The sequence below is a fragment of the Pyxicephalus adspersus genome, chromosome 8, assembly GCF_032062135.1.
Source record: "Pyxicephalus adspersus chromosome 8, UCB_Pads_2.0, whole genome shotgun sequence".
NCBI classification, from domain to species: Eukaryota; Metazoa; Chordata; class Amphibia; order Anura; family Pyxicephalidae; genus Pyxicephalus; species Pyxicephalus adspersus.
Window position 1 is genome coordinate 67,422,331 of NC_092865.1, and position 21,897 is coordinate 67,444,227.

At 39.2% G+C, this 21,897-nt stretch overlaps 1 long non-coding RNA gene across 2 annotated transcripts; it reads right to left on the reverse strand.

The window, feature by feature from the left end:
- Positions 1-4,084: 4,084 nt before the first annotated feature.
- Positions 4,085-21,485, reverse strand: LOC140337321 (uncharacterized). Of its 2 annotated transcripts, none has more exons than XR_011922021.1 (3): positions 21,212-21,485; positions 12,820-13,016; positions 4,085-5,135 (listed from the first exon to the last, which is right to left on the reverse strand). It is a non-coding gene; the product is annotated as an uncharacterized lncRNA (long non-coding RNA). The 2 variants fall into 2 exon arrangements; XR_011922020.1 differs by lacking the exon at positions 21,212-21,485 and adding an exon at positions 15,567-15,718.
- Between the last annotated feature and the right edge of the window lie 412 nt (positions 21,486-21,897).

Sequence of the window (21,897 nt, forward strand, 5' to 3'; positions counted from 1 at the left end):
ACGACCGATCAACAAATATTCACAATTATTTTGAACGATCGTATTGCGCACAATTGTGTACATGCTGAAACGATACTATCGATCAAATATAATCCACCAATAATGCACAGGTGCATTGTCCTGCAAAAAAAGGATCCCTTTGGTCAACTTTCCACTGTTTTCCACGTTTCATCTTAATTGTCTCCTTCAGCTGGTCTAGGAGGTTAGCATAATACTGTCCGGTGATACTAGAGCCCTGAGGTAGGTAGTCCACCAACAGAATACGGTCTTTGTCCCAGAAAACAGACGCCATGACTTTTTTGGCCAATTTCTGGGTGGGGAACTTCTTCGGCTGCGGGGACCCACTGTGGCACCATTCCTTTGACTGTTCCTTGGTTTCAGGATCATAGATGTGGAGCCAGGTTTCATCCTCAGTCACTAACCTAGCCAAAAGGTCCTGTGCAGCTTCAAAATGAGCCAAAACGGCTTTGGTTGCTTCAACTCGTTCCTTCTTCTGATCACCGTTCAAACATTTCGGCACCCACTTCGCTGAAAGCTTGCGCATGTCTAGGATACTGGTGATAACAAAGCCAACACGCTCCCGTGAGATGTCAAGTATCTGGGCTATCTTTTTGCGGATATTCGCTGGTCCTCAATAATCATCTCATGGACAGCGTCGCAGGTTGCCGGGTCAGTTGAGGTTGGGGGGCGCCCACTGCAGGGCTCATCTTTAAAGGTGAAATGCCCAGTCTTGAAACAAGATATCCAGGTTGTGACAGTGCTGTAGGAAGGACACTTCTCCCCCAGTGCTTGTGACTTCTCAGTGTGAATTTCCTTTTCTGACTTTCCCTGGAGAAACAAAAACTTAATGACGGCCCTTAACTCCAACGACGTGAAACTTCCTTGTGCCTCTGCCATCACAGCTTCTCACTAAAAAAAATAACAGTTTTAAGAATTGCAAAGACCTGATATTTGCACAGTTACATACTAAGATATTAGGCTGTCATTTGGTGCAACACTCATTTTTCTATTTCATCTGGAAGGGGGCAAAGCCAGGAACTTCTCAGCACCCCCTGGTATATTGATAAATGAAACACTCACAGATTGAGATTAACTGGGATTGTAATTGTGTGGAATTTGTAGTAAGAATTTCAAATTTTTAATTACCAAATAATTCCAATAAGTATCATTTTCCTTCAAACAAATCACAATGTGAGTATTTTGTCATATTTCTTTATTCAAAAATAATTATTGGTAGAAAATCTGTGATTTGCAAACACTTAATAGGATTCCAGAAACTGTTTATTTGAATTGCACAGACATTTACAGAGAGGAAGATAGATTTATAACTAAAATGCCACCACCAAACAGATGGTGAATGCTACTTGGACAGGAACAGTGTGGAGAGATGGCACCATATTTGCTAGGCAGATGGAATCCAGCTACAATAAATTAGTCTTGATCCAGCAGGGAAGGTTTGCAGAATTCTGAATACCAGAGAAAATATAGAATAGTTATTCTTTCATTTACATCAAGGGAAAAACAGTGTAATTATCAAGAAGTGCAGAGGAATCAAGTTGTATGTATTATTGGCAATACATCCACCACAGGGACTGTTTGTCTTAGATTTGTTTTTATTTTCGGTAATACCTGCATTTTATTTACAGTATATGTTTATTTTCAGGTGTTAGAATGAGCACTGCATAAAAGAACAAATAAAGACAGAATTGGCATTTGAGAACAATTTATTTTGGGTTTGAAAAGTTTAATTGGTTTCTTTTTTCCACCAAACTGTTTTTTCTTTTTTTGGGATTTTTATCATATTTAATGTTTTTTTTTTTTTAAATAATGGACCTTGCTGAGAGAACTATCACATGACTCAGGAATAGAACACAGATTTGGAAGTATTCATTTCTATAGAAGCATTAATAACAGTGATCTCTAACAGTGTCACGCAAAGTCAGGCCTGGAGCAAGCGAGGAAAGGAGCATAGAGGAAGGGCGGCACGACTGGGCGGACATGGAGCAGGCTAGGAAAGGGTTAATGTTGAGTCTCAGAAGTTAGCAAGAGGTTAGGTTTGGGGGTTGGGGGGGGGGGGGGTGAAGGAGGGGTCAAGGGGATAAAAAGGTTAGGAACTGGAAGTAGGAGGCCATTACCTTATTGAGGGTGAGAAGAAAGTTTTCCGCCCAACCACCCGTTTTTAGGATTGTTTAGTCATGTATAGTTGGTGGGGGTTGGTGGTTAGTAAGGGTGATCAGATGAGGTCCTCAGGGTGATGGTTCTTTTGATGTAATGTTACGGTGGATTGGGGGACCCATATTTAGTGTGGAGTCTCCATGGCTTTGGTAGATTGTGGTTTTAATTTGCAGTGGTGGTCTGTGGTTAAAGTAAGGTATGTCGTTCCCGACCTGGGACGTTTGGCGGCTGGGAGTAAATATACACATACTTATTTGGTAAAGCACCACCGGTTTAATGGGTGTGCCTACGAAGACCAGCAACTAGTAAGGGGTTAAATGGTAAATTGTTGTGTAATGTTTATTAGGGAAAAGTGTTAATTTATGGTTTATTCTTTTTTGTTATTTATTTCATTTATGGTTATATTAAAGTTTATATGGAAGTTTATGTAATGTTATACATTTGAATATATTTTTTTAAATTGTTGTAATAAAAGGCTTTCGACCATTAACTAAAAGAAATGTGTGTGGTGGTTGTTAAAAAAATGAAGTGGGAATGGTTGGTATTGGTTAAAGGGGTAGGGGTATTGGGTTTTGGATAGGCTGCCAAGATCTGTCTTGCCACAGTCGTGTTTCTCCATTCTCAAATACCTTATATGTTTCCAATCTCTGGCCATCTCCTGTTGTCACACATCTGCAGTTCCTGTAAATTGAATGCTTTCATAAGCATTTCATAAGGAATAATGGAGTTGATTTATATAATAGGATTTTTTTCTTATGGTCACACATTATCACAATATTCTAACTTAAGTTAGGACCAGTAAAACATTACAATATTCCGTGACAAAGAATGGAGTGGGATGTTAGGCTGCACACACGTGCAATTTATGTGTAAAAGAATGACAGGAGAATGAATGAGCACTGTACACATGAAGAGGGGAGGGGGAGAACGAGCAAGCAACACCCGGCTGTGATCCTCTCCATTCAATCATTCATAGATCTGTAAGGACAAATCCATGAACGACATTGGGCGACAGCAGTACACATGTCAGATTCTCACCGGAGAAGAGCCTGACTGTTCAAGATGTGAGAATCATCTCACGTGTGTACATAGCCTTACATTGAGCTCCAGTGTTTGCATACATAAAGGATGTGATAGATATCTGACTATGTGGTCTAATAAGGCTACGTACACACAGGCAATGGTTCTCATCTGATAATTGGCTCAGGGCTGATATTAGATGAGAATCTGGCATGTACAGCGCTCGCCGTCCGAATGGCCATGCTCGGGGATCCACGGACGATGAACCACGAACAATTGTAGAGAACACAGCTAGTCAGTCCGGCCAGAATCTGACGTGTGTACTACGCTCATCTGACATCGTTCATGGATCTGTCCTGGATCAGATCCAAGAACGATGAACGACAAGTGAAGGAGGGAAAGCGCAGAGGTTGTGTCGCTCCATCATTGGCCCCCCTTCCATCTCCATAAAGCAGAACAAAGCTGTTTGTACAGTGATCCTCCCTACAGAGTTTCCATTATTATGTGACTCATTTGGAGAGCCAGTAAACATTTATTTTTTCTGTATAGAAAAATTGGAAAAATAGAAGACATTTTGAAAATGTTTAACTTTGATAAAGAAACCATGGATCTATTCAGGATTTGCAAATTACACAATTTCTCCAAATTTAAGAGAAAAACTTTTTTTTAATTTTTAATAAACTATGAAATCAGGAACAGCCGCCTCTGCACATAGTTCTGAGTTTGACACCTATGGCAATATACCCAAGCAAAAGAAGCTGACCTGTCCCTTGAATTTCCTTAATGAAAACCCACACATAAAAATGTAGACGGCAGTTTCATGGAGACAGCATGCCTGGCAAGCTAGAATTTAATTTAAATTTTGTACGGGTTAATAAACAACCATCTGCATGTTTCATTTATATTTATTATATAAAAGTGACTTTACATATCAACTCCTCATATCAGCATCTTCTTCATTTGTCCAAGTAAATAAATCCAAGTGCTGCTTTTGATGTGAAGCACCAAGTGTACTTTGCAATCTCCCTTTATCATGGATTTAACAGTCTTCTCCTTTTGTAGATTAATTTGAATGAGCAGATCCAACAAGAACATGGGAAAATCAGAACATCCTCTTGGGGTATAGTTCTTAGATGATAAAGATATTCCCTGAATTACCCCAAGAAGAGTTTAAACCCTTTGCTGAACAAACTGTTCCTTGATAGCCATCCGCTCCTAAATTCATTAGGTAGATGAAAAGTGAGATGATGAAACTTCTGCCATTGTCTGTCTTTTTGTTAAACAATATTAGTAAGAAAACATTTTATCAATCACTTTTCCAATAGGAATATGATCTTCTTTTAAGAAAACTACCTCTTGAATACTCATGCCAGCTAAATTCAGTGTCATTTTCATTTACTTTGATTTTGAACTTTATCTTTTTGAAAGTTTTTAAGCACAGAATAACTAGAAACAACAAAATGAGGATTAAAATATAAATAAAAATATCATTAAATAGAAAGTCTGAGCAGGAACTTGTGTGCCTCAAGCAAGAAGGGATTTGGTTTCCTGCTAACTTGCTAAGTGGTGTTCTATATAGCGATGAGGGGGAGCTGCAAATAGTTCCGCTGTCTACTTCCATGTCTTCATCAGAAATCCACATGATTAAATACTTAATATTGCAGTCACAATGCAATGGGTTTGAGGTCAGATTCAACTTTTTTAAGTTTACTAAATTATCAAAGGCACCAGCAGGGATTGTTGAAAGTTTGTTCTCTTGCAATAGCAATTCTTCTGTTTCGTCTGGGAAGAATGGAAGACTGTCCAGGTTTCCAGAGCTGCAATCCACCTTTAGTGCACCTTTGTCAAGATTGCTGCATTTACATTTTACCGGACAATCACCATACGTAGCTGTCAGGAACCAAAGCCCCAGCAGTATTAATTTTTGGCAAACCAGCATCCTGAAATAAAAAAATCAGAATAATATTTAGAATACATGATGGAAATCCCAAGAGCAAATTTTCATTTTATGTTAGTAAATTATAAGTTATGTTTTTTATACCTTATACACTTTTATCGCTTCCAAGAAGTTTATCTTTTACCAAACAAACTTATAATTCGTTATTTAAATGTTCAGTCTTGTCAACAAAAGTTTAATCTTAGCAATGTATCCTTGGTAAATCCATTAAAAAAACAAGTAAAATGTTCAGGGAAATAAAAGACCAATTAATTAAGGTGATACTATGTTTCAATGTAAAGTAGTTTGACTTTTAAGATGAGTTCCTTATGATTGGTGACATGATTATATTAAGTAGCGTACCTTGCCACTTACACAACCATAGTGGGAATGTGGGTTTAGTGCAATTACATAATTATACATATTCAGCTGAAATGTTTATAGCCATTATCAAAATAAATAGTTCTTATAAATGTTCTTATACAACGCTACTAGACGATCAGAAGTACTTCACATAGCAAAGTGCAAGCCTTAGGCTACATACACACAGATGATTCTTGTCCAACCTCAGGGCTGATATCGGACAAGAATCTGGCGTGTGTATAGCGTTTGCTGTCCGTCATCCAAACGACCGCCCTGGCGGATCCACGGACAACAGATGAGGAACTATCTTTATGAAAGTGAAGGGGAGAGAGTGCAGCGGGGTGCTTCTCCATCGTTCTCCTGACAATTATTGCACATGTGTACGTATCCTTAGGCTGGATACACATGTGCAATATATTTTGCTGAAAAGGATCTTTCACAATCCCGTCTAATGACAAACGACTGCACGATACATGAACAAGCACTGTACATACTGCACCGTTCTGCTCTATGGAAAGGAGAGGGGGAAGAACCACGGATCGGCACCCCACTGTGCTCTCTCCCTTTTACTTTCATGACAATTGTTCCTTGCCTGTTCTTCAGTCATTCGGACGACAGATGACGAGCGATGTACACATGCCAGATTCCCGTCCGATATTAGCCCCATGGCGATTATCAAATGAGAATCACCTGATGTGTGTACGTAGCCTCGACTTGTGGTTAAGGAAAATTCCTGCAATTATTAAGGGCTCAAATACACTTTGTTCCCTGCAGTAAACCTTTCTTATTTTCAGTAAACACTAACTCACTAACGTAATGTTAAATTGTATTGAAATCCAAAATTGTATCAAAGTCCACATTTTAATTTTTAAATAGAGAAGTGAAGATTTGTAATTCCTGCCGGGTTTTTATTCCTGTCTGTGTGGCTACTAACACAGAAGTTGTAGGAAGTAGGGATGAGCAAATGAGTTTTTAAAACTCGATCTCGCTGCGAATTCCGCTGTTCTCACTTACTGAAATTGTAAGCGAGAATGGCCGGTGTAAATTCGACGATCGAGCTTGGATTTAAAAAACCACGGGCTGCTCTGATCAATTAATGCAGTGGTGGCTGCATTTATTGATCAGCTCAGAGTTTGATCCCGGCACTAGAGGATAAATGGGGACAAGTCTCCCCATTCAAAACCTCTGGAGAGCACCAGAGAATTTGAATGGGGATACTTGTCCCCATTTACCCTCTAGTGCCGGGGATCCCAAACAGGATTCCCAGGGCTGCAAGAATGATAGCAGCTCTGAGAATTCACTGCAATCCCGGGGCACTGAAGTTTTATTAACCTCTAGTGCCAAGGGATTGCAGTGGAACTGCAGAAGAACTCTCAATGGAGTTTCACCATTGAGAGTTCTTCTGCAGTTCCACTGCGATCACCGGGCACTAGAGGTTAATTAACCTCCAGTGCCCGGGGATCTTCTCAATGAATGCAGCCTTTGCCGCATTCATTGAGAACAGTGTGCGATCTGCAGCCTGTAGTGCCCTGGGAAACGCAAACAGGAGGATTCCCAGGGAATCCTGTAAGTCCCCTGTGAATCCTTCTGTTAAAATTCCCCCGATCTTCCAATGTTTTCGCCAAAATTTTGCAGAACCATCGGATGTTCCAGGAAATTTTCGCAAGAATGCCAGAGGTATTCTCGCTCATCCCTAGTAGGAAGGTTGTCCTCTCAATTTTCCTGGAGACCACTGTCAACAAAACGAAGAAATCCTAAAACTTTGAGTAGCCTTTAAAACAGCAATAGCAGAAAAATGTTTCAATAATAGCAATGGTTTTTAGTGACTGTCTATGAGTGAATTTCCCCTGCTTCCTTAAATCTACAGAACAGGAAGTTAAGATAAATCTTGCCAGTGGGACACATATGCATTTGCTTCCATTTGTTATAATCTTTATTTTTACTTGGAAAAACCCATTAAATAATGGAAAAAGTATTCCCAATCTGGTAATTTTTGTTGGTATAGATGAGAAACAGACAAACCTGGAAGTGTTTCAGCCTGCCTAGCTCTGTAGATTTCACACTGTGTAGTTGGCTGGACAGTCATATTTAATGTGGAAAAATGAAAGCTTTAATAAAAAAAATGCAAGCAGGCAGATTCTTTATTGCAGATGGGACAGGCAATAAAATAAACTTACCTTCCTAAACATAATTTTGCAATTACTCACCCTCCATTATGGGCGCCACATTCTTCACTCAGTCCTCTTCTGGGTTTTGGCTGTTTGGCCATCTTGATTAGAATCTGCAATGATGTAAGTGGCATGTATGCACATTGGAGTTAATTGGCAGCCAAGGATATGCTGGGATACCCGGTATTATACTCCGCATGTACAGCTCAGTGTACATTTCAGAAAAGATTGCGAACAAGGAGGTAAAAAAGATTTACACCTGTCCCTTCTGCAATAAGTAAACTGACTGATCGCATTTTGTTCTTAAAAAAGGTCCATTAAAACCACACGTTACAACTGTACATTGGAAGTCGCAGACTTTACTCCATTGGTATATTTAACAGGTAGCCAAACCCCACTCAACTTGTAATTATAAGAGATGAAGAAATGTTTTTTTTGGCAATGTGATATGTATTATTTTCATACATATCAGAGAAATACAGTGCTTGATAAATCATAGAGTCATATAGAAGGTTCCACGCAGGGTAACAAGGATAAGAGGTTCGCCCCATCAACATATCGAGGTTAGTGACCGTAATACTAAATAGATAATCTCCTAATCACCATTTCAGAGAAAAGGTGCCACATGTCTCTTCCTAACCCAACGCGTTTTGCCTTGCTGGCTTCCTCAAGGGTACTTATAAAGAAATCTTTCGGCTAGTATAGGAAATGGTGGAGTTCTTATTGTTAAAGAGATTTCCTTAGGAGGAACCAAATTGGTAAAGGGGTATCAAACACCTGTGTTGTTTAAAGAAGGGTTCCCATAGTAGGCTGGGATGTTTGTAAGAAGAGAATAATGAAGCCGGAGCGTTACACCTGCTCTAAAAGCCACATGAATATATGATTATGGAAATTGAAGTCGCTTAATAAATGTTTGACTATGTATTTCTCTTATTTCGATTGGATTTTAAACAAACCCACAATGAAAAAGGCTTAGTTAAGGCTTTGGGGGTTGACAGTGCTGATTCTCAGTAGTGAGTATTAATGAACATCATAGTCTGAGAATTGTTGTAAAAAAAAGTGATCTACATAATGCTGAAGAATAACTTTTACCTTTTTGTATTTTACATCTAATCTTTATTGACTTACATGCATTCAGTTGGATGTTAATAACCTTGAAGACCCATTGTGCTTCTCTTACAGAATCTCTTACAGAAACCAATTGAAGAGTCATTTTAATTGTCACACTTTTTGCTTGCACGTGGCTCTTTTCCAAAGTCGATAAAATTGTACGAGGTAAAGATGGTAGTTAAGTTTATGGGGCATGAAATTAAAGGAAGAAAATTAAATAAGGTAAATATGATATAACATATTTAGAGGAGAGCTTGGGTTTCTTGACACTGTTGCTACCTTCAGCTAATGGGTACAACAAGAAAGATAAATACTAATTGCACAGGACTAAGATACAAATCAACATGGCCCTACTTAAACATCATGTGGCCCTAGGCACATTTCTTTGATGATGCTATTTTCTGCAAGTTCAGCCCTTTGTATCATGTGATTATTATGCCAAAGCACTGCTAAAATTAGCTATTGGAAGCAGCATGGGATCTGTTAAATATGCAAAGCTACCTTTTGTATCTGCATAGGCCATTAAACAAAAAGAGGCAGAAGTGTTGTGATGTTTCTTCAAGTGAACCATAGGCTTCGTACACAATCTGCTCAGGACTGATATCAGGCGAGAATCTTGCGTGTGCACAGCGCTTGTCGTCCGAACGACTGTCGTGGTGGGTCCACGGACGAGGAACGATCATAATGGAAGTGAAGGGGGAGAGAGCACAGCGGGGCGCCACTCTATTCTTCTCCCCCTCTCTTCTTTATAAAGCAGAACGGTGCTGTATGTACAGCGCTCGACATCGTCGTTGGCAAGGATCTTTCATGATATCATGACAATTATTGCACATGTGTACATAGCCTTACTGTATAATTCTTGGACAAAAATCATCAGAAGTGGCCAGAAAAGAGAAGCAAAATAAGGAAATTATAATTCCAAATAGTTAATTCTGATACTTGGTACAGCTGCTGCCCTCCATAACCTTGCTGCCCTAGTCACTGGCCCACATATGCCGATATGATAATACAGTCGCTATATCAAATTGAACAATAAAAGTTGAGCATACATAGAACAAGGATTTTAGACGGCAGCAAAAAGTCCTGTGATTGCATGAAAGCGTAAAACGAGTGCCACATTTCATGATATTATCTACTATTAGGTTAGCGCTATTCAAATAAAGCTTTTCAAATCCGCCAGGACCAGCCGGAGCATAGCAACTATATCCTTAGCAACTGGACACAGATGAAGAAAGGGAGCAGACAGCATGAGAAGAATAAAGAGTTTTCACCTGGGTTGTTTGGCAGCCTTGTCTGTTTCTATGGACACCTTTGCTATATACACATATTGCGTTCCTCTACTTTACAGCCATACATCTTAGTTTTCTACATAGAAATATAGAGAATCAATAACGTGTAATGATCTGGCACAGAAATCATAAAGACATAATAAAAATGAAAAACTAACCTAATAGTAGATAAAATCATGAAAACAAAGCCACTCATTTTACACTTTCACGCAATCACAGGACTTTTTGATGCCAACTAAAATCCTTGTTCTATATACGCTCAACTTTTATTGTCAAATTTTACAGAAGAAACCCCCTTTGTTATCCAAAATGACCATATAGCATAAATATTTTAGAAACCTTCCTGCAAACAGTATGCTCATTTAATTGTGCCCCAGGGTCTTTAACAAGACTATTTAAATTACATTGTAACTATTTAAAGAAAAAAATTAAATACTGCATATACCTAAAAATAAACAAATTCAGAAATAAATCGAGTTACATACTTACCTAAAAATAACAGGACAACTACATTGATTTGTGTATAAACAGGGCTCAAAATGCAGCCAGCACTGCTAACAAACAGTATTGTTGCCAATAAAATAAAAGGTGTAAATACATTTATTAAAAAACCATTTAAAAAAAATGAGAAACAAATTGAAATGACATGGGTTTGGGCTGTTTATCTTTTTTATGAATTTTGTACTTTTGAGTTGATTACAATGTCATTTGCTCATAAATGATCTTTTGTGTGTTATTGTTGGCGACCAGTAGATGGTGCTGTGTCCCCATGTAAAGTGTTACAAACTAATAATGTCTTAGACTGCAAGAGGACTGCAAGAGTTTGTTACAGTGCCATCTAGCGGTATGACCTAAATATAAACCAGGGGTGCCCAAACTTTTTTGGCTTGCAAGCTACTTTTAAAATGATCTACTATTAATAAAAAGTTGGACTTAATAACTCCTGTGAGCGGTAGAGTTTATTTTGAATGGCAGGGCTCTGCGATCTACTCGTGTTGCCTTTGCGATCTACCGGTAGATCGGGATCCACCTGTTGGGCACCCTGATATAAACCAAGATTCTTTACCTAATGGCATTTTCAAGTAAAAAAATGATTTTTTTACAATTACATATACTATATACACTTATCCTCTGTCAAAGTATAGGATTTAAAGGAGGGGAGGTATGCAAAGTGTTCAGGCAGAACTGACTAATTTATGAATGTTACAGATCCAAGATTCTTCTGCTGAACCCACATAGTCTCTTAGTGTGTCACTGGGAGCTGGAATCATTTGATTCCTTCCAGATGCCAGCTTTAGCATTAGTAGGGATTTTTATTATAATTTTAAGTGTATTTTAAACTCTCCTTTTCTTGGATCCTATGTCCCTAGATGCATGATACTGCTGTGGCACATGTCACTGCCCCTGTCACTAGGTTGGAAAGGCACAGAACAATAAAAATGATGAAGCATTACTGTGGTTTAAATAATGCTTTATTCCCACCATCTGGAGTTTATTTCTAAAATGGAACTTTAGAGAACAAAAAAAAAAAAAAAAAACTTCTGCAACGGTGGGCCCCCCTCTATATTGCAAGGCTTGTGTGTGTGTGTGTATATATATATATATATATATATATATATATATATATATATATATATTAGAACATGGGAGATGTATTTTTCTTGCACAGAAGTAATGGTTTTGCTGTACTTTTACATCGAGCTCATAACATGAGCAATCATTAAGCAGAGTCTGCATTTGAAAAAAACTCAAACAGCTGTTTCAGGTATGAAATTAATTGCCAACTATACATGTAAACAAGATTTAATGTGTTATAAATTCATTGTTATATCCTCAAACAGAAATGTTTAATAAATCATATAATCTCAGAGGTGTTTTGTAGCTTCAAATGTATTCATTCCTGACTCATAAAAACTGAGGACAGGAAAACTGCAATTAAGTATGAATACTATTTGTGTGCCTACAATAATGATAGTTGGGCTTCATTGCAGTCTTCTTATGAAAAAATATCATGTTATATATATATTTATATATATATATATATATATATATATATGCTACTAAATTTAAATCATGTACTTATGTTGGAGGATATACCAGGAGATTTATTCCCTTGGATTAAGGCTAGATTTCCTAACAACCACTGGAGGAGCTCTAGGGTTCCATAGAACACTGGGTGAGAATGGCTACTCTATGGTATTTTTCTTTGACCCCCCCCCCTTCCCCAGCTCTACATAAAAGAAGTTGGAACAACACAGAAAAAAAATGTTTTTTAGTTCAAAAGTACATTGCAAGTAAATAAAAAAAGTAAACTTACGAAAAGGAAAAGCACTAAAACTAAACTTTAAAATGTTCTTTTAACTGTTATTTATAAAGCTGGTAATTGGTGACAAGGTCTGTTGAAATAAAGTTGTTATGTTGTCCTACACAGCCAAAGCTCAGGTGTACAATATATTATGGCTAGCTGGAAAGAGTCACACGTTTTTGGATCGCGGACCATGGGCTGCATGCGGGCCCTGTGTGGGTTCCTTTTGCATATATAAAAAATACAAAAATAAAATACATACCAAAACAACAAAAACTTCCATACCCAACACAGCTCACAGTCTTGGCTTTTCATACATCTTGTCTATACAGATGATTGATCAGCATTGACTATTTTGATGTAATGAAATGGTGAAGATGAAATATATTTTTTTCCTTCCCGTTTCATCACATTATTTTATCCTAAGAACACTAGAGCAAACAATCTATTTACCTTTGGATACTAAAAGAATCCACATAGACCCATGGTTATTTTTCTTCATATTTCCAGGGGTTGGTTTTTGTGGTTAACCAGTCCTCCTCCGGTCGTCAGCACTGCCGAAGATCATGAGATGTGTCAGACGAGAGCCAGCCTTGGTGAATACGGAAGACCTGGCAATCTTTGGAGATGTGTGACGCAGCTGACATGTCCTGTTGTAAGGAAGAGATAAGAGCTGCTGGTCAGGGCTGGCAAAAAACTCATCAGCAAACTCATGTTCAGGAATGATAAGCGGCCTACAAGATAAATTCCTTCAGAGCCATTGGACAGAGACAGAAATAACAATTTGAAATTTAAATGTGCTTTCATTCTCTAGAAAAATGCTCACTGCGATAATCTATCTGACGTCGTATATTATGTTTACATATCACTATGTTGCCTTCCTTTGGACCAACTATGTCTTATAGGGTTTTATATCTGGGATATGTTTATTTCACTAGTGGTTGTACTTGATGGACTTGTGTCTTTTTTCAACCTATGTAACTAGGCTTACCAACCCCTAGGTAGAGTCTGTACACATAAAATATTTTAAATAATCTTTTAAATAGATTTTGTACTACAAAGAACCACGACATTTATGGCATACACCACTATAAAAAAATGAACATGTAGCACTAAAATAACTTAAAAAAAACATAACAAACCATAAACACAAAACACAGAGTATCTATGTTTAACTCAGACGCTGTCCATTTCTTTCTCCAACATATTCCCTTTCCAATATCGTGGCGTCCAATTCTTTTATATGCACCTGTATGATTAAATTCATTTTATCCACATGCAAGGAACCCTTAGGTGTCACTTAAGAAACGGGAGACAAAACTAGATCATACCTTGGTAAAATAGTCCTAATGAAATGTACAGAGAACTGAACACTGAACTGTGAGAGCTGGACTGAAACTATTCATATTCAATTTTATAGAGTGCACTGGAATTATAGCTCGTTGATGTACTGTGAGACTGTTTTTGAATAATGATGCTATGGGCCTGATTTGTTAAAGCTGGAGAGAATATACTTTTATCAGTGAAGCTGGGTGATCCAGCAAACCTGGAATGGATCTGGTTTAGGATTCAAAGCATTTGCTAGCAAAAAGCTAATGACTTTGAAGAAATCAATTCCAGGTTTGTTAGATCACCCAGCTTCATTGATGAAAGTGTATCCTCTACAGCCTTGGGGAGCTGTAATAAATCGGGGCCATTGTTTCTATTCAATAGGAACATCCAGCAAAATAGGTAAATACATATATATAAAATATACATTTATACATATATAAACCATGCAAAGTATAAATATTACATTTAACAACAGAGTTGCATTCTTAATGGAAACCACCAACCACAACAACACATATGGGTATGCTCCTCTTCTTGCAAGACAATCCAGAAAATTGAGCTCTTATTTTTAAAGAGTCATGTGCATGACAAAGGAAGAGTGACTGACATCTAAAGGATGAGGACAAGACTGCCATATTGTGTATTTCATCCTCAGTGATCCTATTCTGCAAATATTACATATTGCACATTCTTCTTGTAGTTATTTGCAAAACAACCAAGCGGGCTCTGTAAGGTTCAATAAGCCATGGATCCAGCACCCTATCCAGTGACTATCAACAAAGCTCATAGATAAGCTGCATTGTCTTTTTGTTGTTTCATGGATAAAAATTATCATAAGTCAAATGTAGCCAACATAATGGTTTTGTCCTCTGAGCTCTGCCTTCATCAATACACAAAGTATACTGAATTCATGAATCCCACTTATAGTATAAGTAAATGAAATCACTAAAATCCTGCATGGGGTTTACTATGTTAATATCATTTTCAATATCTTTAAATTGGCAGATTTCATTAGTGGTCTTGCCATGAAGGTCATTGTTAATGCATTTGTCTTTAATGGATGACAACGCTCCATTTTTACTCCAGTGTTACACGTTCTTCTGGTGGAGACCACCATTGGCCCACATTATGCAGCCTTGGTCAGTGGTCGCCAAACTTTTGGACCTCACAGACCATTACATTGATAATTTTAAATCACGTGCATGCGCCGTCTGTCACTCAAAGGGGAAGAAACTTCAGAACCAGAATCTGATGCGGGAACCCAGCCATTATCCTAACAAAGGCTCAGACATACTTGCTAAACTTCCTGGGGCGCAGGGCTGTGGACAAAACAAAATTTGTGTCCATACAGGTCCATCTCCCAACCCGGCTGATCAGCGCTGAACTTTTGTTGTGTGCACAGCCCTGCGCTATTGTCTGAATCTGCAATAGGAGATGGAGGTACACCGGCCAGGTATTTCTTTTCTTGGACCACCAAATATTTCTCCCGGACCACCAGTTGGCGACACTTGCTGGCCTTGGCGACACTTGTCACCATTAGGAAGCCCACCCTGAGCAAAGCCAGGCACCTATCATTTGAGTGCAGGTAGACAGAAAGTGGCTGTAAAGTGTATGTGATCAGCGGCACTGGCAAGCAAAGGATGAAATAAGTTAATACAAAGATTTACATGATTATTCATACCAATTTATAATCTAGCTTGGTAAATACACATGAGATTGTAATGCATTGCAGATTTATGCTTAGTACACAACTTCAGCAGCAATGCACTCTGCACTTCAGTAGCCACATGAAATGTGCAGGCAAAGTTCATCAATACACTGCCAAATTACACCTTGATACATGCTTGTTGCTTTTCTAATTGTCTTACCTTAGCAGGTAAATCCAAGAAGCTCATTGGTTTGCTGGTAGATGGGCAATAAGTTTTATACCTTTTATCCTAAATATTTCCGTAACTGAGAAACATGTATAGTCAGCTCTTAGAACCACCCACAAAACATGTTGACAAATTGGAAAGACAAGTTACAAAAAAAAACTTGCTTACCCAAAGCTTGCTTGTTAACATTTTTTTAACATTTTTTTAGCTGGGCACGTGTCCAATTCTAACAAAAACTGATATATTTGTAACCTAGCAATGACTATCCTTGTGATAACAGTACTTTACACACCCATCCTCTCCTTCAGATGTTACAAATGCCGCTTCAAGAATAAAAGGTGGACTACAGGAAAACTGTTTTTATCACAGAAATACAATTATCATTAAGCTTTTATTATTTGTTGGATTTTTTTGCTTCAGTTCATTGTATTTGCAGCGGAGGCCATAAAAATTAAGAGAAAGAGAGAAGAGACTTCTGTAGGCAGGGAATGTGCTTCATAAAATCTTATACTTTATTTAGTATTAATTTTCCTAGACTAGACAGAGTCCTACTGCGCTAGACTTTAGCTAACGCAATTCCTCTATATTAGTGTTGTCCATTTACGAGCAGATTATTGTATGAAGTTGGTGCAGGTTTCTTTGCAATTCCAATATAAATATTTTGGGCAGCTTTGGATCATAATTATCCTGTTAACAAAATATTCCTCTGTCTCATTTATGTCAATAAACAGTATTATTATTAATATTAGTAATATTAATAACAGGATTTATATAGCGCCAACATATTACGCAGCACTGTACATTAAATAGGTGTTACAAATGACAGACGTATACAGACACTGATACAGGAGGACAGGACCCTGCCCCGAAGAGCTTACAATCTAAGAGTGGGGAGGTAGCACACAATAACAGTAGGAAGAAAGGTAAGTAAATTACAAATGGAGGTATTAAAGTGATGTAGCTTTGTCCTTTAGTGTTTAATAAAAATTATTGAAAGCAAAAAGGAGTTTATTATAGATGGTATTTGCAATAAATGCTGTGTGATTGGCATGCATGTATAGTCATGGCACATTCTAGCTCTTGGATAGCAACATTCCAAGCTGATCGGTTAAGATGGCCAAAAATGATGAACCCAGAAAAAGAGCAGGCAAAGATGTAAGCAGTTTGAGGGGACTTAAAGACATCCAATTTTTAGAGGGGACGTTAGTCCTGGAAGCTTTATTGATGCTTTAGGCCTGCAAATCAAACATCACATTTTTAACCTTTGGTGTATTTTTATTTAACTACTCGTTTGTTTGCTGCTTTCTCTTTGGTTTGTGATCATTATGACAAATGTTTTCCATTGATGATTTTGTTTTTCTGCACGCCATCAATAACTTGAAATCCTTTCTATGATATAACATGCACACAAAACAAACAAGTATATACAAGGGGGTGCTGAGAAGTTCCTGGCTTTGCCCCCTTCCAGATGAAATAGAAAAATGAGTTTGGGGTATATGACAGCCTAATATCTTAGTATGTAACTGTGCAAATATCAGGTCTTTGTGATTCTTAAAACTGTTTTTTCTTTTACTGAGAAGCTGTGATGGCAGAGGCACAAGTAAGTTTCACGTCATTGGAGTTACGGGCCGTCATGAAGTTTTTGTTTCTCCAGGGAATGTCCGCAAAGGACATTCACACTGAGATGTCACAAACACTGGGGGGGAGAGAAGTGTCCTTCTTACAGCACTGTCCCTACAGCCCCCTACAGCCCCGCAGTGCGCGCCCCCCAACCTCAACTGACGTGGCATAGGGCAGCACGGTGGCTCAGGGGTTAGCACTCCGGCCTTTGCAGCACTAGGTCCCAGGTTCAATCCCCAGCCAGGACATTATCTGCATGGAGTTTGCAGGTTCTCCCCGTGTCTGCGTGGGTTTCCTCCGGGTGCTCCGGTTTCCTCCCACATCCCAAAAACATGCAGTTAGGTTAATTGGCTTCTCCCTAACAATTGACCTTAGACTACATTAATGACATATGACTATGGTAGGGACATTAGATTGTGAGCTCCTTTGAGGGACAGTTAGTGACACGACTATGGACTATGTACAGCGCTGCGTAATATGATGGGGCTATATAAATACTGTATAATAATAATAACCTGCGATGTTGTCCATGAGCTGAATATTGAGGAATGGCAAATATCCGCAAAAAAGATACTTGATATCTCACGGGAGCATGTTGGGTTTGTTATCACCCCTATCCTAGACATGTGCAAGCTTTCAGCGAAGTGGGTACCGAAATGTTTGAACGGCAATTAGAAGAAAGAACAAGTTGAAGCATCCAAAGTTTTTTTGGCCCATTTTGAAGCTGCACAGGACTTTTTGGCTAGGTTAGTGACTGAGGATGAAACCTGGCTCCACATCTATGATCCTGAACTAAGGAATAGTCAAGTTCCGAACCCAGAAATCTGCCAACAAATTCATGGCGTCCGTTTTCTGGGACAAAGACGGTATTCTGTTGGTGGACTTTCTACCTCAGGGCTCTAGTATCACCGGACAGTATTATGCTAACCTCCTGGACCAGCTGAAGGAGGCAATTAAGACAAAAAGTCGTGGAAAATTGACCAAAGGTATCCTTTTTTTTGCAGGACAATGAACCTGTGCACACATCCAACGTTGTGGCTGCCAAATTGAACACCCTGGGTTTCCTATTGGTCCACCATCCACTCTGCTCACCTGATCTGGCCCCTTCGGACTATTATCTGTTCCCGAATTTGAAGAAACACCTGAAGGGGCCACGTATTTTGAATGGTCTATAAAAGCTGAAACTACGCTGTACCAAGTGCATCAGTCTCAGGGAGAATATGTTGAATAAATGTGTTATTTCATAACTCTGGCTCTCTTCTTTCAGGGCAAAGCCAGATACTTCTCAGTACCCCCTAGTATATAGTAGTGGATTCTCTTGTGTACATTCAAAAACTCTAACACTACCAGGTATGTTACAGCAGTAATATTCTTTATCTATATCATTAAGGGTTGTTCAGTTGTTTCACTAGGAGTTAATCACCATCTTTATCGCTGGGCAGAAAGTAATAATTACATAGTAAGTCAGGTTGAAAAAAGACATAAACCCATCAAGTTCAACCACTAAGAAAATAAATATATCCCAGATATAAAACCCTATGGAAATTAAAAAATTCGTGTTGTTACTAAAACAATAAACACAATGAATTTATGATTGATGCAGCCAGACTCATTCATCCTTCCCACCACTTCTCCTCTTCTGCATCTCTTTGCAGTTCTCTTTTTTGGCTTCCATTTCACCTTAGAATCAAATTCAAGCTCCTGTGCTTTGCCTTCAAATCCCACAGTTGGAAAAATGTTTTCGCTCTCTTCACTCCTCCAATGACCTACTAATGTCTTCCTCACTCATAACCTCATCACACGCATAGCTCCAAGACTTTTCTAGAGCTGCCCTGACACTCTGGAATAGCCTTCCTATTCGGCTAGCTCCTACTTTCTGCTCATTTACTATAAAAGAGCACGCCAAACCCAACGATTCAACCTCACCTACCCGTCTGCTTTTGTCTCCTAAACCCTCACTACTCCCCACTATTCCATGTCTCCCCTCCAATTGTGTGTTACTTCCCCCACCTCCTAGATTGTAAGCTCTTCGGGGCAGGGTCCTCTCCTCCTCCTGTGTCACTGTCTGTATTCATCTGTCATTTGCAATCCCTATTTAATGTACACCACAGCGTAATATGTTGCCACCATAAAAATCCTGTTTATTATTATTATTATTAATAATAATAATAATAATAATAATAATAATAATAATAACTGATGAGATGTAAGAAAATTATTTAGGAGGGTATTTTCTCTAACCTAGCCTTTCTCAACCTATTTACTCTATAAAAACCTCTGAAATAGTTATCAGTCACAGTGAACTCCCTAGTAAAAGGAATCAATTGAGGGTTGATTTATATTCAGGAAAGGATGCCTTTTACAATGTTAGTCAAATTGCAGTCCATCTAGACCACTGGTCGCCAACCTTTTCAGTCCCGCGGACCACTAAAATTACCGGCTTCTGACCACGCATGTGCGGGGAGTCAGGTGTCAATCAAAAGTACGTCATCATGACAACCCCGTCTACTCTCCCATTGCAGATCTAAGCCTGCAATGGGAAAGTAGGCTGGTTGTGTCCAGGGACACAGTCTGCCCACTTACCTGAGCCTGGGGTTTGTACGGGCGATGTGGTCTGCGGCTCTGGCCGGTGTGACCCCAGCAGGGTCCTTTTCTTGACCCCGCTGATCTAGAGAGCTAAAAGATCCCTGGTTACAGCCAACTGGCTCTGTAAATTGGCATTGAACCTGTAACTATGTTGGCACCATCATAAGTGCGATCAATAAGCCTGTAAGTGTTAAACTGCGTTAGACATAAAAAGTATACAGGTAGTCCTCACATATGACCTAACTGTTTAATGCAGGGATTGGCAAAAGTCAGGGGCCACAATCTAAAAAAAAAAATGCCATAGGGTTGATGGTAGAGTGGACGGGGTTATGCCATCATGACGCCCCTGGACGTGATGTCATGATGGCATAACCCTGCCCACTCTTCCGTCGCAGATCTGAGCCTGTGATGGGGGAGTGGGCCGGTTGTGTGCAGGGACACAACTCGCTCACGCTACCATCTCAGGCTCTAAACTTACAATGGGAGAGTGGGCGGGCTGTGTCACTGCACACAATCTGCCCACTCTCCCATCGCAGGGTCTGATCCAGGGGGTTCTCGGGGTGGCATATTCTTGGGGTGGCATCAGCCAGAGCCGCAGAACACCCAAAGGGCCGGAGAAACATCCCCATTGGGCCGTAGTTTGCCCATGCCTGGTTTAACGACTATTCAGACTTTTCAAACTGTTCTGTGACCCGTGCTATATGACCCACTCTGTGACCCGCTGCTTGTAAGTGCTATACGCAAACAGGTGGCTTGCAGTGTGGAATTTCAGAAAGCATCTGGGCAGGCATCAATATTTGATCAGTATTCTTCATGCATAGAATTTCAAACCTAACATCATGTACATACATACATGTGCTATATTTCTTCTGTAAAAATGTTTACATGGGTACTGTCTTTTGTTGTTCACCATAATACTGTACTGGATGTTATCAAAGCGAAGGAGAATAACAACTGGGGAAGCCCCAAAAACAAAAGAAGGCTATTGACCTTGAAATGAAAATACAAATCATCAAAGACTATGAGGCTGGTAAAAAAGTGAAAACAATAGCACGTGACTTGAAGCTAGTACCATTGTTGCTGGGAGGAACAAGGTTCAAGTTAAAGCCTCTCCTCATCTATCGCTCGATACAGTACAGTATGTTAATGTTCTGTTATGCAGAGTTATGCAAATAAAGAAAATAGTTGGAGTTTCCTTTTTGTCCTTTATTCACTTACTGTATAAATAATACTTTTTGATATGGTGTCATTAAAACAATACAGTGTGCAATATTTCAAGATGGTGACACAAACCAACTAGTACAGTACTTGCTTAAAGCGTACCTAAACTCAACTTATTTTACTTTAAATAGAAGGGTAGACCTAGGTAAAAATGTTGTTGTTTTTTTTTTAGGTCTTGATTGCCGTGGCGCAGAGCCTCACAGAATACCTACGTCCTTCATCTCGGGAAGCTCTGGCTGCTCCTTGTTCCTCCTGGGGAAAGAAATGCCGATCTCACGCATGTGCAATGAGGTCAGCTCTCTTTTTTTACCCCTTCACCAGTGCTACGTCACCAGATATCACACCTGTGGAGTGCAAGATCAGGTGACAAAGAAAGAAGACGGAAGTGAAGACCCAAAATGGCGGCGCCCGGTGCATCCTCTGCTCCGGGGCGAAGATGAATTCCAGGACGACGTGGGACCGGATGGCAAGAAGGACCAGCGCCATCAAGGGATCTGCGGGATTAAAGATAAGTGTCATTTTTTAAATTTTTTGGTTTAGTTCTGTTTAATTGACCTAATCCTAGGGACAGAACTCGTTAAATGGGGAGTAACTGCAAACAATTTCTATGAATAAAACCCCTCACTAGGTGGCACACCTAAAACACCTGTCCATTCTGTTTTAAATAAATCAGCAAAGCACCCAGAAAAGGGCAGTCCATGACTAAGACTGATGTTAAATAAAAGTGTGCCTGTCTGTATAGAAATGAAGATACCCACGGAGTTTCAATTCGGGAAAAATCATTTCCTCCTGAATCACACCCTAGGTGGCCAGGTCCTAACACCTGACTGTATTATTCATGAAGAACCCTGGCGGGCTTGTTTGTGTTTTCTATTTCATTTAACAGACAGAAAGCTAT